Source organism: Typopeltis vanoorti, chromosome 24 (assembly GCF_054136105.1).
Source record: "Typopeltis vanoorti isolate ZY-2024b chromosome 24, IOZ_Tvanoo_1.0, whole genome shotgun sequence".
Lineage (NCBI taxonomy): Eukaryota > Metazoa > Arthropoda > Arachnida > Uropygi > Thelyphonidae > Typopeltis > Typopeltis vanoorti.
Window position 1 is genome coordinate 74,391,434 of NC_143572.1, and position 13,077 is coordinate 74,404,510.

The 13,077-nt window shown below is 35.7% G+C and overlaps 1 protein-coding gene across 7 annotated transcripts in view; it reads left to right on the forward strand.

The window, feature by feature from the left end:
• The window catches only part of ctrip (E3 ubiquitin-protein ligase ctrip), an 817,513-nt gene that overhangs the window by 97,999 nt on the left and 706,437 nt on the right, over positions 1 to 13,077 (forward strand). The window lies entirely within an intron of this gene.

Genomic DNA, 13,077 nt, shown 5'->3' on the forward strand with positions numbered 1-13,077 from the left:
AATTTAATTTAGGAATGATGGTTTTGTGGGGCTAAGAATTACTTTCCTATATCTTGGAATTTCACACAAACATATATTGAAGTTAGGTTGGTTTTCTTATGGTCTGTTAATTTCAAAAATAAGTACAAACATGGGACTTCCATTCTGAACAATCCCTTGCTAATATGGTTAAACTTCAACATCAGTATGTCATATTACATCTTGTCTGTCTATCTTTAACTTTGAACTTTATTCTCTCAACCTTATATAGTCTAAGACACTTGGCTCTGCACTGTCGGTAAAGTTTCTTCATCACTTTGAAAACAGTGACAAATTTGTCATTATATTGCAGGTGTGGTCTGATAAAGATTTTGAATGAGAGTATGATTATCTCCTTATCTCTGCAGCATCCTTCTTATCAATACCAGGAATTTGCTGTGTAGTTATAACAGCTCTTGCAATGTGTTCCTTGTTCTTGTTCTCTCCCCATTTGCAATCTCATCCACTTCCATAGTTACACAGCATTACATATCTGAATTCATCATTCTAAGCTTCAAGACTAAGTCTTCCTGAAGGGATTAACTCTTTCCCACTTTTCAGCATCAAGTAAGCAAACAATTGAAATTCTCCTCTCCTGTTGAGAAATATCAATAGTTCAGCTGAATAGAAGTGACCCAGGATGAAAATCTTGTGGCATGGCTTCATACTTCACACACACCACTTCCTATCCATTCTATCACTCTTTGTGCATTTTACCATGAGGCATTCTATCAGATGACATTATGATATCCAAAAATATTACTCTGAGACTCCCAGGAGCCCCTGTCACCTACTTGGTGATGACATACTCTGGTTGGAAAGATTTCGGTACAAATCTTGTTTTAGGATGCAAAGAACCTGTATGAAGGCTTTTCAATTGATAGTTAGCTATTTTCATATATATGCATAACAGATCACCCCCCCCCCCCTGAAACACAAATTTTTCATCTCACAAACCAGATAGAGAATATGCAGTTAACAGACAAGGTGTATCCTGTAGATAGCATTAACTTGATATCATTAATTAAGTTTCCTCATACTTAAGTTAGTTGGCCATAACAGGCCATTGAGCATAACACAATGTAAAAATAAGTCTTCCTTATCCAGTGCATTTTCCATCATCATAATCAAATTCTTGATATATAACCTCAGGTGGTCTGCAGGATCTTATGCTAGTACTACATGAAAAGTTACATCATTATAAACTTTCTGTCAACAATTTGTAGATTCTGTTGTCTATATCCATATTTAATTTACCATCTTCACTAAAAATTATGCATAAATAGCTGAAATGGTTTACTTATTTTGTAGGTTCTCCATTCAGGATACAGTTGATGTTTTCAGTGCTTCTGCCTATTTTCATTGTCTTTGTCTTGTTATTGCTGACCTTCATATCATATCTGTTACAACAGTTATTCAATTTAATCAGGGAATCTTGCAGACTTGTACCAGATTTATTTAGCAGTTTATCATCATCTGCATAAAGTAAAGAGCTGAGATTAACATCTCCAATTTTGATATCAGGTTTAATACCATTTTCCTTCATAATGTGATCCATATAGATAATGAATAACAGAGGATAATGTACAACCTTGTCTGACACCAGATTTAACATTAAACCATCTTCCTCTACTTCCTTCAATTCTAACTGCTGACTTACAACTCAAATGAAAACTAAGTATTGCTTGATATAATGCTCCATTGACACCATACAACTGTAGTGTTTTGAATAGCTTTTCTCTTAGCACCTTGTCATATGCTTTTTCCAGATCTATTGTACAAAACTTAAATACATATCTTTGTTATGTTCCCATGTTTTTCAACTATTTGTCGTAAAGTGAAAATCTGATTCTGACTGCCTCTATTTTAAACTAAGCTTCCTTTCTACAATCCTTCTCAACTGTTTTTCAAGTATACTTGCATAAATCTTATCAGGAACACTCAGTAGGGAAATATTCAATTCTTCATAAATCATAATTTTTACTCTATCATTTTTTTCTCTGCAGTCTAGCATTCTAGCCTGGAACTTAAAATCTTCATGCATTGTCCTGTCATATACCTCTTCAATAATTTTCCACATATCTGCCTAATTTCAGTGTTCATCCATTTTGCTGTCATCTTATTTATCTACATAGTATGCTGATGTGTATTTCTTGTTTGAGATCTGTCAGCCAAATAGTAGTGCACACTGTCAATCTCCTTCCTATGCATTGATCTCTCCCATTAGTCAAATACAGTGCTTTCCATAAATCATTTATTTTTTTATAGTTTCATATATTTTCCTCTTTGATCCTTTACAAAAATAAGACAAAATAAGAATTAAATTAAGTTTAATCAATGAACATGTTCTTCAAATTTTGTAAATTTGAAGAACATGTTGATTGATTCATTTAGAGAGAGAGAGAGAGAGACACACACATCTGATGAAGCTGTTCCATATAGATAGAAAAATTCAAAATTCTGGATGGGCTTTAGCAGTTAGAGGTAGTCCTAGAAAAGAAATATTAAATTCAAATCAATTATACCAAATGGTCTAATCAGATAATACAGTAAAAAAAAAAAGCTGTAAAAAGTAGATAAATCAAACCCATGCAAAGAATTTAGTAAGAATGTAGAAGATAAATATCAGAAAAGGTGACAATGTTCTGGACACTATTGAAAATGCTTATATTTAGCAAAAAGTATAAAGAATCAGATGATAAAGATGACATAAAATCTGAAGATAATTTGGATGACTGGATTAAGTAATAACTTGGAAGATACCTCCACATCGCATTTAGGGAATGCAGAGAATCAACTGGGGATTCTGATGTAATATCCAATCCTCTGTGGTGTACCCTCCCTATTAGTAGGTTATGTGGTGGATACTGAACAAACAAGAATGGGCTGGCAGTTTAGTACCAAATTGTATTCTTTATTGGCTTAAATGACAAAGAATATGATGGTACACCATGATGAGATTTCATGCCAGTTGCGGCATTGCCTGTTTAAACATCCCCCCCCCCCCCCCCAATGTTTTCATCAGGGAATGCGGGTGAGCAGTGAAAATTTTGCTACTGAAACAGATGACAGATTTAAGCTCAAATCTAGAAGAAGAACAAACTGAAGATAGCAAACATTAATATAAGGAGTATTAATAGAAAGGAAATTGAGCTTGCAGAAGAACTAGCAAAGCACCACATAGACATATTTGGCATTACTGAAACACAGAAGACAAAAACAACAAAAAAAAAAAAAAAAAAAAAACAGGTGAAATCTTACTAAATAAGTATGAGATGTTACGAGGGTGGTCTGAAAAGTTCTCACCCTAACAATGAAAAAACGAATTTATAATTTCAAATTTATTTTTATTTTCAACATAATCTCCCTTAAGACAAATACATTTATTTCCACGATGCTCCAGTGCCATTATCCTGTCCCTGTAGTGGTTCTCAGTAAGATCTGCAAAATACAACTCTACAGCTGCAATCACCTCTTGATTCGAAGAAAAACGCTGACCAGCGAGGATGAGTTTTAGTTTTGGGAAGAGATAAAGTCAGAGGGAGCCAAATCTGGGGAATATGGCAGATGTTCCAACAATTCATAGTGCAGATCCCTTAATTTTCCCATTGCCAAAACAGCTTTGTGGGCAGGTGCATTGTCCTGATGAAAGATGATTTTTTTCTTCTGCAAACCGGGTCTTTTCTCACAAATTTTTCCATCTAGTCTGGTTAAAAGATCGGAATAATATTCCCTGGTTATTGTTTTATCCTTTTCAAGATAATTAATAAACAAAATGCCTTTAGCATTCCAAAACACTGATGCCATGATCTTTCCTGCTGATGGAACCTACTGTCTTCTTTGGCGCTGAACAACCGGCTTCTGTTCACTGTTTGGTTTCTGGTGTGTAAATAAATCCAAGTCTCATCCATAGTAATAAATCGATGCACAAAATCAGTTGTATTCTTGTTAAAACGCTCCAAGCACTGTTCAAGTGATTTTCATGCGAGTGTGTTTTTGATCTGCTTTGAGCAAGCGCGGCACCCATCTTGCACAAAGCTTTTTTCATTTGCAATTCTTCATGCAAAATATATCTTGCATGTTCTTTTGAAATGCCTATAGTCTCAGGAATTTCATGCACTTTGACCTGCCTGTCATCCAATACCATATCGTGCACTTGATCAATAATTTCTGGTGGTGTTGCACTTTTTGGCGTCCTTCACTTGGATCATCTTCAAGGCTGGTACGGCCATGTTTAAACTCGGCAGCCCATTTCTTAATTGTCAAAAACAAAGAAGAGTGCCCATAAACTTTTATGAACTTCGAATGAATTTCTTTTGGCATTAAACCTTCTTTTACAAAGAATTTTATAACCCCACAATACTCAGTTTCATCCATTTCAAGGGATACAGACAACACTTTTGCTTCAGACAGCTGTATAAAACAAACTACTTGATAGACTGACTTGCAATTTCACATGGATGCTTATGATAGATGTATTCCAACTTACAAAAAAAATCTTGCCGATAGTGTTGTCATCTATTGTTGAGGCCGAGAACTTTTCAGACCACCTTCCTATTCCCACGATTTCTCGGCTATTTGTCTTAAAGTGAAAATCTGATCTTGACAACTTTATTTGGCCCGAACCCAATTTGTTCTTCTCCAAGTTCCTCTTCCACAACCTTTGTCAACTTCTTTTAAGGTATGCTTGCATAAATCTTACCTGTAACACTTAGTTGAAAAAAATTCCTCTGTAATTCTCACATTTAACTGTATTCCCTTTTGTATAGAGGGTTACTATGAGGAGCAGCTCTACTTTGATCATTGGGAATTCGACTTTCTATCCAGCGCTCTGAATTACGCAGTGTACTCACTGCAAAACTTTTATACCTCCATACTTAAGTATTTCTGGTTGAATATTATCTACTCCAGCTGCTTTTTCAGATTTTTATTTTCTGAAGTTTTTGACTGCTATTCTATTTCAAGTATTGATATGTACTCCTCTTTGCAATTTTCTTGTATGGTTCTGTTACTGCTTGGTTCGTTTAAGTATTTCAAAGTAATTACTCCAGACATTTAGGATATCCATATCTTCAATTTTCATGTCATCTTTTATCATCTTCGATTCCTTTTACAGTACTCTTTCCTCCATTTCTAAGCTTCTTCAATAGCCTACAGAACATTTTGCCACCTTCCTGATATTTATTATCCATACATTACCAAAGTCTTCCCATGACTTTTGTTTAGCTACTTTTACGCATAACTTAGCTCGCTTAAATTTTTCTTGGTATTCTTTTAGGTCATTCTGCCAACTTATTAGCTAGGAACTTTTGATATGCTTTCTTCTTTTCCAGGACTGCTTCTTTAACTTGTGTCCACAAATGGTGTTCTTCTTCTTTTTTATCCTTGCAGACAACTTCGCTATATACCTCTCTAACTGAATCGATCAATCACTGAGACTTGAAGGTTTGGTTCTTGTTTTCAATTTGTTTCATTTTTTCTTTAGTAATATTGGTATAGTCAAGTCCACAATTTGCTTGTAAAAGCTGGTCAACTTTAATTTTTAAAACTTCCTTACACGCTGTTCCTTTCAATATGATATCCATTTTTATCTTGCTTAGTACTAAGTAATGGTCACTTCCAATTTCAAATCCTCTGTACATTTTTGTATCTGGAATGAGCATGATGATATCACTATCAACAATGACGTAGTCAATGAGGCTTTATTATTTTTTTGTCTTCTCTCCATGTGAACTTGTATGTGTTTCTATGTTGAAACATGTTAATAATGACTAGTCCATGTCCTAAGCAGAAGTCCAGCAAGTACCATTATTATTAGCTTTGCTCTTTTTTCTGAATTTTCCCAAATTGTCAGCTGTTCTGTCCTAATGACTCAAAAAATTTCTCAATTTTTTCCTTAGAAAAACAGTGTGGGGATCATGCACACATTTTTGTATGTATGATCCCACAGACCTTCATTTTCCATGTCTCTTTGAATCAAGAAGCTTATCTTCATGTTTGGTGTTGAATGCTATTGCTGCTCCTTCCTTTCCTTGATCATTATTGCCTGAAAATAACATCCTATACTTATTATTAGTAAGATCTCACCTGTTTTTGTCTTCTTTGTCTCAGTAATGCCAATTATATTCATGTGATACTTTTCCAATTCTTCTGCAAGTTAGATTTTCTTTCCATTAATACTCTTTATATTGATGGTTTCTATCTTCAGTTCTTCTGATGTTGGGTTTATTGTTCTTCTTCTAGATGTTGAGTTGGAGCTTGTTCCAGTAGTTGACTTGTCAATATTTGCTTGGGTTTCTTGATGAAAACAGCAGGGGGTCTTTTAACTGGGTGAAGCCCTAGCTAGCATGAAATCTCATGTTGTACCATCATATGCATTTGTGGTTTAAGAGTAGTACAATTTGGTCATCTAAGTCCGAAATTGCTAGCCCATCCTCGTTCTTTCAGTACCCAGTAGATACCTACTAACGGGCTCACCATGTGAAGGTGAGGATTGGACATTAGGTCAGAAGCTCCATTTCGGTTCTTTGCATTCCTGAAAGATGATGTGGAGGTCTCCTTCCAGTCTATTAGTTTTGACCCTTATGCAACCTGAGAGTAGATGATATTTTATCAGAAATGCTCAAATATGGAGGTATAAAAGTTTTGTGGTGGCTATACTGCCTAATTCAGACTAAACTGTAGACTCAACTATGCAAACATAATTGAAGAAAGAATGAAAGAGTTTGAAAGCAAGACTAAACTGTAGCAAACTTTGAAGAAAACATTATTATTATCAACACCCAACCTCCATGGAGTCAGAGACTCACCGTGGGAGGTACTCACTATTGCATACAATTCTCATCCAACCCCGTCTTAAACTGATTCAATGTGTTCACATCCACAACACACTCAGGCAATGCATTCCACTCACCAACCACCCTCCAGGCAAAAGAACCTGCTTCTCACTCCTCTGCTGACACCCTCCCTATATAGTTTCCAGCAATGGCCTCTCATTCTATTTCCCTCTCCAATTCTATGAAAAATCTCTTCCATATCTACCTGATAACAACCCCTGACCAGTTTATGTCTCATTCATATCCCCCCTCCCCTCTTCCTCCTATTCATGAGGGGGACCAAATCTGTGCAATAATCCATATGAGGCCTGATCAGGGCCTTATACAATGGAATCATAACCTCTCTATTTCTGATATTAAAATTGGAAATATCAAATTTAGCTCTCTGCTTTATATAGATGAGGTTGTACTCTTAAACACATCCAGTGGAAGTCTAAAGTAGCATTTCCTGTGCAATATTGCAAAATGTCCAAAAAGAATACAAAGAAAAATGTGATAGCGTGAAGCTACGTGTGAAAGTAGCAAAATAAAAATCACGAGGAAACTGATAAAATTATTTGTGAAGTGTTCCGTCGTTGGAACGATGGAACACTTCACAAATCCTGAACTTTTCACAGAACACCTTGGTTATTTTGTAATGTATTAATAATTATGGCATAATCATAGAGTATTACAGCAATCCCTCGATTAATGCGCCTAATGCGTTCTTTAAAACAGGCGCATTAATTGAAAATGCACTAATCGAATATAATAACCTATGGGAAAAGGTATAATTCATTCCTCAGATTTCTTTTTTGACCCTTAATATTTTTTATAAAAGAATTAGGGTATGTCTCAGGTCCTAGTTAAAGGAAAACCATGAAGCTGAAAGTCAATAAAACATATTCAGAATATAAATTTATTATTCTGCTTCTTAACAAAGAATTGGACTTGTCTCTTTGGGCTTGTCAGTGATTAAATTTTCTTAATATTCTTCAGGATCTTCCTGCTGTGCATCTGAATTTAGCAGGTCGGAATCGCTCACCTTCTCAGAATGAGATTTAATTAACTTATATCATTTGAAATGCCTCTAAAATCATTTGCACAATGTGGAAGAATGTGCTTCCAAACGGCTCGCATATTGCTAGCAGTAATTTCATTCGACTTTGTGACTTTATAACCAGGCTGAGATTTCTCTTGATTTGGCTAGAAAAGTCTTGGAAGGCATTCGCTTCCAAAAAAGGCCAGTTTCATTGACATTAAATATTTGTTGATCACAATAGTCCCCTTCTTACACAATTTTCTTCAAAATCTCTGGATATCTTCTTATCTGCACTTGCAGCTTCACCTGTAATTAGAACATTATGTAGGCTATTTCTCTTTTTGAAACGCTCAAATCACCCAGCATTAACATGGAATTCTTCTTTTCCATCATTGATAGCCCTTTCTTTCCAGGTTACAAAGAGATAATGCTTTTGATTTAATAAGACTAGTGTTTAGTGGGATCCGTTTTTGGTTACAATCTTTGATCCATGTAAAAAGAAGTCTCTCTAATTCAATCTTTATAATACTTTGATTTCAAGTGCATGCATAATGAACTTGAAGCAGCCTTACCTTTCTCTTTGTATTCAGCAGTTGATTCAGCCATTTTGTGTTCTTGTCCTATCTTTGCTCTGGACTCACCTTGTTCATTTTTCTTTATTATATCAAGTTTTTCTTCCAATCAGATTACTTTTCAAATAATTTTCACACTTCTATTTTTTGCTCACTAATTCTTTTACTCATGATTAAAGGTTAGGAAAATAATTTAAAATAAAAAAGTAAGGAAAACAATTTCACGAGATATGATCAGCAAAATGCTATGTAAAGCAGACGACAAATTTTTGTGGTAAATTTGGAACATAGTGTACATGGAAATAGTGTAGTATGCCATTAAAAATAACTTTGTAAAATGTTTCAAACCGGTAACTAAATTATTTCATCCTGGTGAGTGATTTTTTAAAATAATTAGCCATAAAAAATGAATAGATCGAAAATTTTTAAAATCTGTAACATTTATTTTTAAGATGTATATAGGCACACTGATTGAATTTTAGAGGTGCACTAATCAAATTTGGATATCGAAAAAAATGACTCGCTGATTGTTGGTGCATTAATCGAGGGATTTCTGTAGTACACTTATGTATACGGTGTAACATTTTGACAAATATAAAATTACATTTAAATCAGTTATCAATCATTGGACTAATGAAATCTTGTAGCATATTGTAGTTTCCTCAGGCCAACATCATTAAATTAATTTGGGCTGATTTTCATTGACATATCCCATGCTGATCACCAAAAATTTATAATATGATATTATAAGTATACGTGTGTTGAGGCTTAAGTGCTGTGAAGAATTCAAGTTAGAGGTTTAATGGAATATTAACAGCACTGAGAAAGGATTAAAACTAATTTTAATACTTCCAATATTTCGTCTGTCACAGAGACATCTTCGGGGATTACAAAAACTTTTTGGAACAACACACACACAAATACAATACAAAGTGAAACTAAAGTCCTATCTAGGTGGTGCGCCCTCTATGGACATTTGCAGGTGGCCTGGGATGTAAAGAGGGATCTCTGATAATTAAAGTTTCCCAAATTTTGGGAAGTTTAATGCAACCGTATTTGTTTAAATTAGGTTGATTCCCGAGTGCAGATGCATATTCAAAGAATAGTCTTTCTTTTTTGAATTTACTATGGTGGAGTATGGTAGTTTTTTTTTCTAGGAGATTCTGTGGGATGTATCCAAAACATGGTCTGCAAGACCAGACTGACCATAATTGTGTTTGCAGATGTAAGAACTGTGTTCTTCTAACCGGATGGATGCTGACCTGCCTGTTTGTCCAAAGTAGGTAAGTTTACAGGAACAAGGTACTCTATATACACCAGGCACTGAAAGAGGAGGGAGCTGGTCTTTAGTGGAGCGGATAAAGGGTAGCAAGTTTATGGTGGGGCTTAAAAGCTGTATTCACTTTGTATTGCATTTGTGTGTGTGTTGTTACAAAAAGTTTTTGTAATCCCTGAAGATGTCTCTGTGACGGAGACGAAATATTGGAAGTATTAAAATTAGTTTTAATCCTTTCTCAGTGCTGTTAATATTCCATTAAACCTCTAACATGAATATTATAAGTACTTGTGAGTGAATGCAAACTTCTTCTCCTGTGTGCTGGTAGTTTTCCCCTTCTTTTGTACATCCTGGAGATCGCTTTGTAGGCTGGATGTGGATGAATCACTATCTATTGCAGGGTTTCTCAAACTTTTTCTTCACAAATCTTGAAATTTTCATTATTTGTGATGTATTAATTAATTATTAATTGCTTATTAATAATTGATAATTAATTAATTATACATCACTGGGTGATGTGTAATTGCCTTCCCCAGTGGCTGGGCTAATTACACAATTAATCCAGTCACTGGGGAGAGCAAGTTAGTCCATCTCAGTGCCGGTTCCAAGCCCGGATAAATGGGGAGGGTTAGTGTCAGGAAGGGCATTCTGCTGTATAAAAAAAAAAAAAAAAAAAAAAAAAAAAAACATCCCAAAATCAGGGATGAAATGTCGAATAACAGAGAAAGGACAACGGCTAGGGCGTCCCCGAGGACTGTGAGAAGTGGGCTTCGGCTACCTAACCAAGGACGGGTTTGGCTAAAGAAGCAAGTCCAACAGAAAGAGAGAGAGTGTGTAAAGTAAGAATCGGATTGCTGAATGTGGGTACAATGAATGAGAAGAGTATTATATTTGAAGAGAATATCAAATTTCTAATCAGCATCATCAGAGCACAACACACATATAAACGCGACAGTGAGTGAGTGAAACAATATAATTGCAAAAGACAAAAGATCTAAAGTCCTATTTTTGGCGTCCTCTAACGGGAAACAAAAAAAAAAAAAAGCAGTTATCCAGGAGTTTTTCTTAGGATAACCGTCTCCCAAATTTTTGGCAAATTAATGCAACCATATTTGTTAAGGTTGGGAGAATTCTTCAAAGCCATTGCTGACTCAAAAAATAATCTTTCAGATCTATAACGACTCCTAAATAGCACATTTGTTTTCCTCCATCTAATCCTGTGTGGAGTGTCCAAAGCGTGGGCTGCCAGTCCCGACTTGCCATAGTAATAGTAGCGAATGTATCTTTCATGTTCTTCCAGGCGGATGTTCACTGATCTTCCTGTTTGCCTATAATAGGCCAAGTCACAGTCACATGGAACTTCATACACTCCTGGGTGTGCTAAAGGGTGAAGTTTATCCTTTGGCGAGCGGATCAGAGTTGCCAGCTTGACATGAGGTTTGAAGGTGGTGCGAAGGCCATGTTTCAACAATACTTTGACTATCTTTTCCGATGTACCTCTGATATAGGGAATAGAAATGGTCGTGTTGTGTTCTTGTGTATTAGGGGAGGGCAGAGTAATGGGCCTATGTAATATTTTATCTATTTTGTAGGGATTGTAGCCGTTGGCTAAGAACGTATGGTGCAGGTACTGGAGTTCAGTGGTCAGAGCTGTATCGTTAGAACAAATAGCTCTGGCTCTGTGTGTAAGTGTTTTTAAAATGCCGTACTGTTAAACTGGATGATGATGTGATTGTTTATGTAGGTATCTTCCTATGTGTGTAGGCTTTCTGTAAATAGAAAAAGATAGTGATCCATCTGAAAGGCGGGTGACTAATGTGTCAAGAAATGGTAAACAGTTATTTGATTCTTTTTCTACTGTGAAGTGAATTTTGGGGTGTTGGCTGTTTAGGTAGGTGACAAAAGCATCCAAAGTGTCTTGTCCATGGGGCCAGATGGCAAATACATCATCTACATAGCGCAACCACACTTGTGGCTTGTATGTAGCTGTGGTAAGTACTTTGTTTTCAAAGTGTTCCATGTAAAAATTTGCTAACAGGGGGGAGAGGGGGGAACCCATAGCAGTACCATTAATCTGTTTGTAGAATTTCCCCTCCCATGTAAAGTAACCTGCATTCATGGTAAATTGAAATAATTCAAAAATATCTGGGGGAAATTTAGACTTGATTAAATCAAGAGTGTCTATAAGTGGTACATTGGTAAATAGGGAGGTGACATCAAAACTAACCATTATGTCTGAATTTTTTAGGATTAGATTTTTAACCAATGTTTTGAAATGGATTGAATTTTTTACAAAAGTAGAGGAGTTGCCAGTAAGAGGGGCAAGCGACTTAGCTAAATGCCGGGCCAGTTTATATGTGGGACTATCTATGCTATCCACTATGGGGCGTAGGGGAATATTAGTTTTGTGGATTTTGGGTAATCCATAAATACGGGGTGTTTTAACATGAATTGGTTTTATTTTCCTGATGATTTCTTTGGGCCATGATGTCACTTTTTTCAGTAATTTTTGGACTTTTTTCTTTTGCAACATCGTAGGGTCTCGATGTATATTTTGATATGTGGAACTGTCACATATGAGATCTTGCATTTTTCTGTTATACTCTTCTTTATTCATGATAACTGTTGCATTTCCTTTATCGGCTTTTGTAATAATAATATTTTTATTATTATATAACTTTTTTAGGGCAGTTATTTGCTTACGTGGCATATTTCTTTTTGGAGGCTTAGCCTTGTTTATAATACTTGCTATGTCTAGTCGCACGTTATTGGCCATTGCTGGCGGAAGATCGTGGATACCCCGTTCAACTTTCATCATAATTTCGAGTTTAGGAATTTGTTTGGGCGCGACGGCAAAGTTATGTCCTAAACTGAGAGCGTTCTTGGCTTCTTCAGTGAGTATTTCCGACGATATGTTTACGACCATGTGGTCTCGTCGAAGTTGCGGTTGGGACTTCGTATGTTGGCGCTGTTGTAGTAGTTCAAATTTCTTTAGGTGTTTGCTTTTTACTTTTGTGAATTCTTTTTTTGCTGCAACTTCGGAGATCTGCTGTAGGACAGTCCATATTCCAGGATTTAACAAGTTTATTAGTTCTTGTTGTAGAGCTGTGATAGAGCTGATTGGCTTACTAAGCTCTATGTGCTAAGCTCTTACTGGCAACTCCTCTACTTTTGTAAAAAATTCATATGCAACAAATATGGTTGCATTAATTTGCCAAAAATTTGGGAGACGGTTATCCTAAGAAAAACTCCTGGATAACTGTTTTTTTTTCGTCAGAGGGTGCCAAAAAATAGGACTTTAGATCTTTTGTCTTTTGCAATTATATTGTTTCACTCACTCACTGTCGCGTTTAC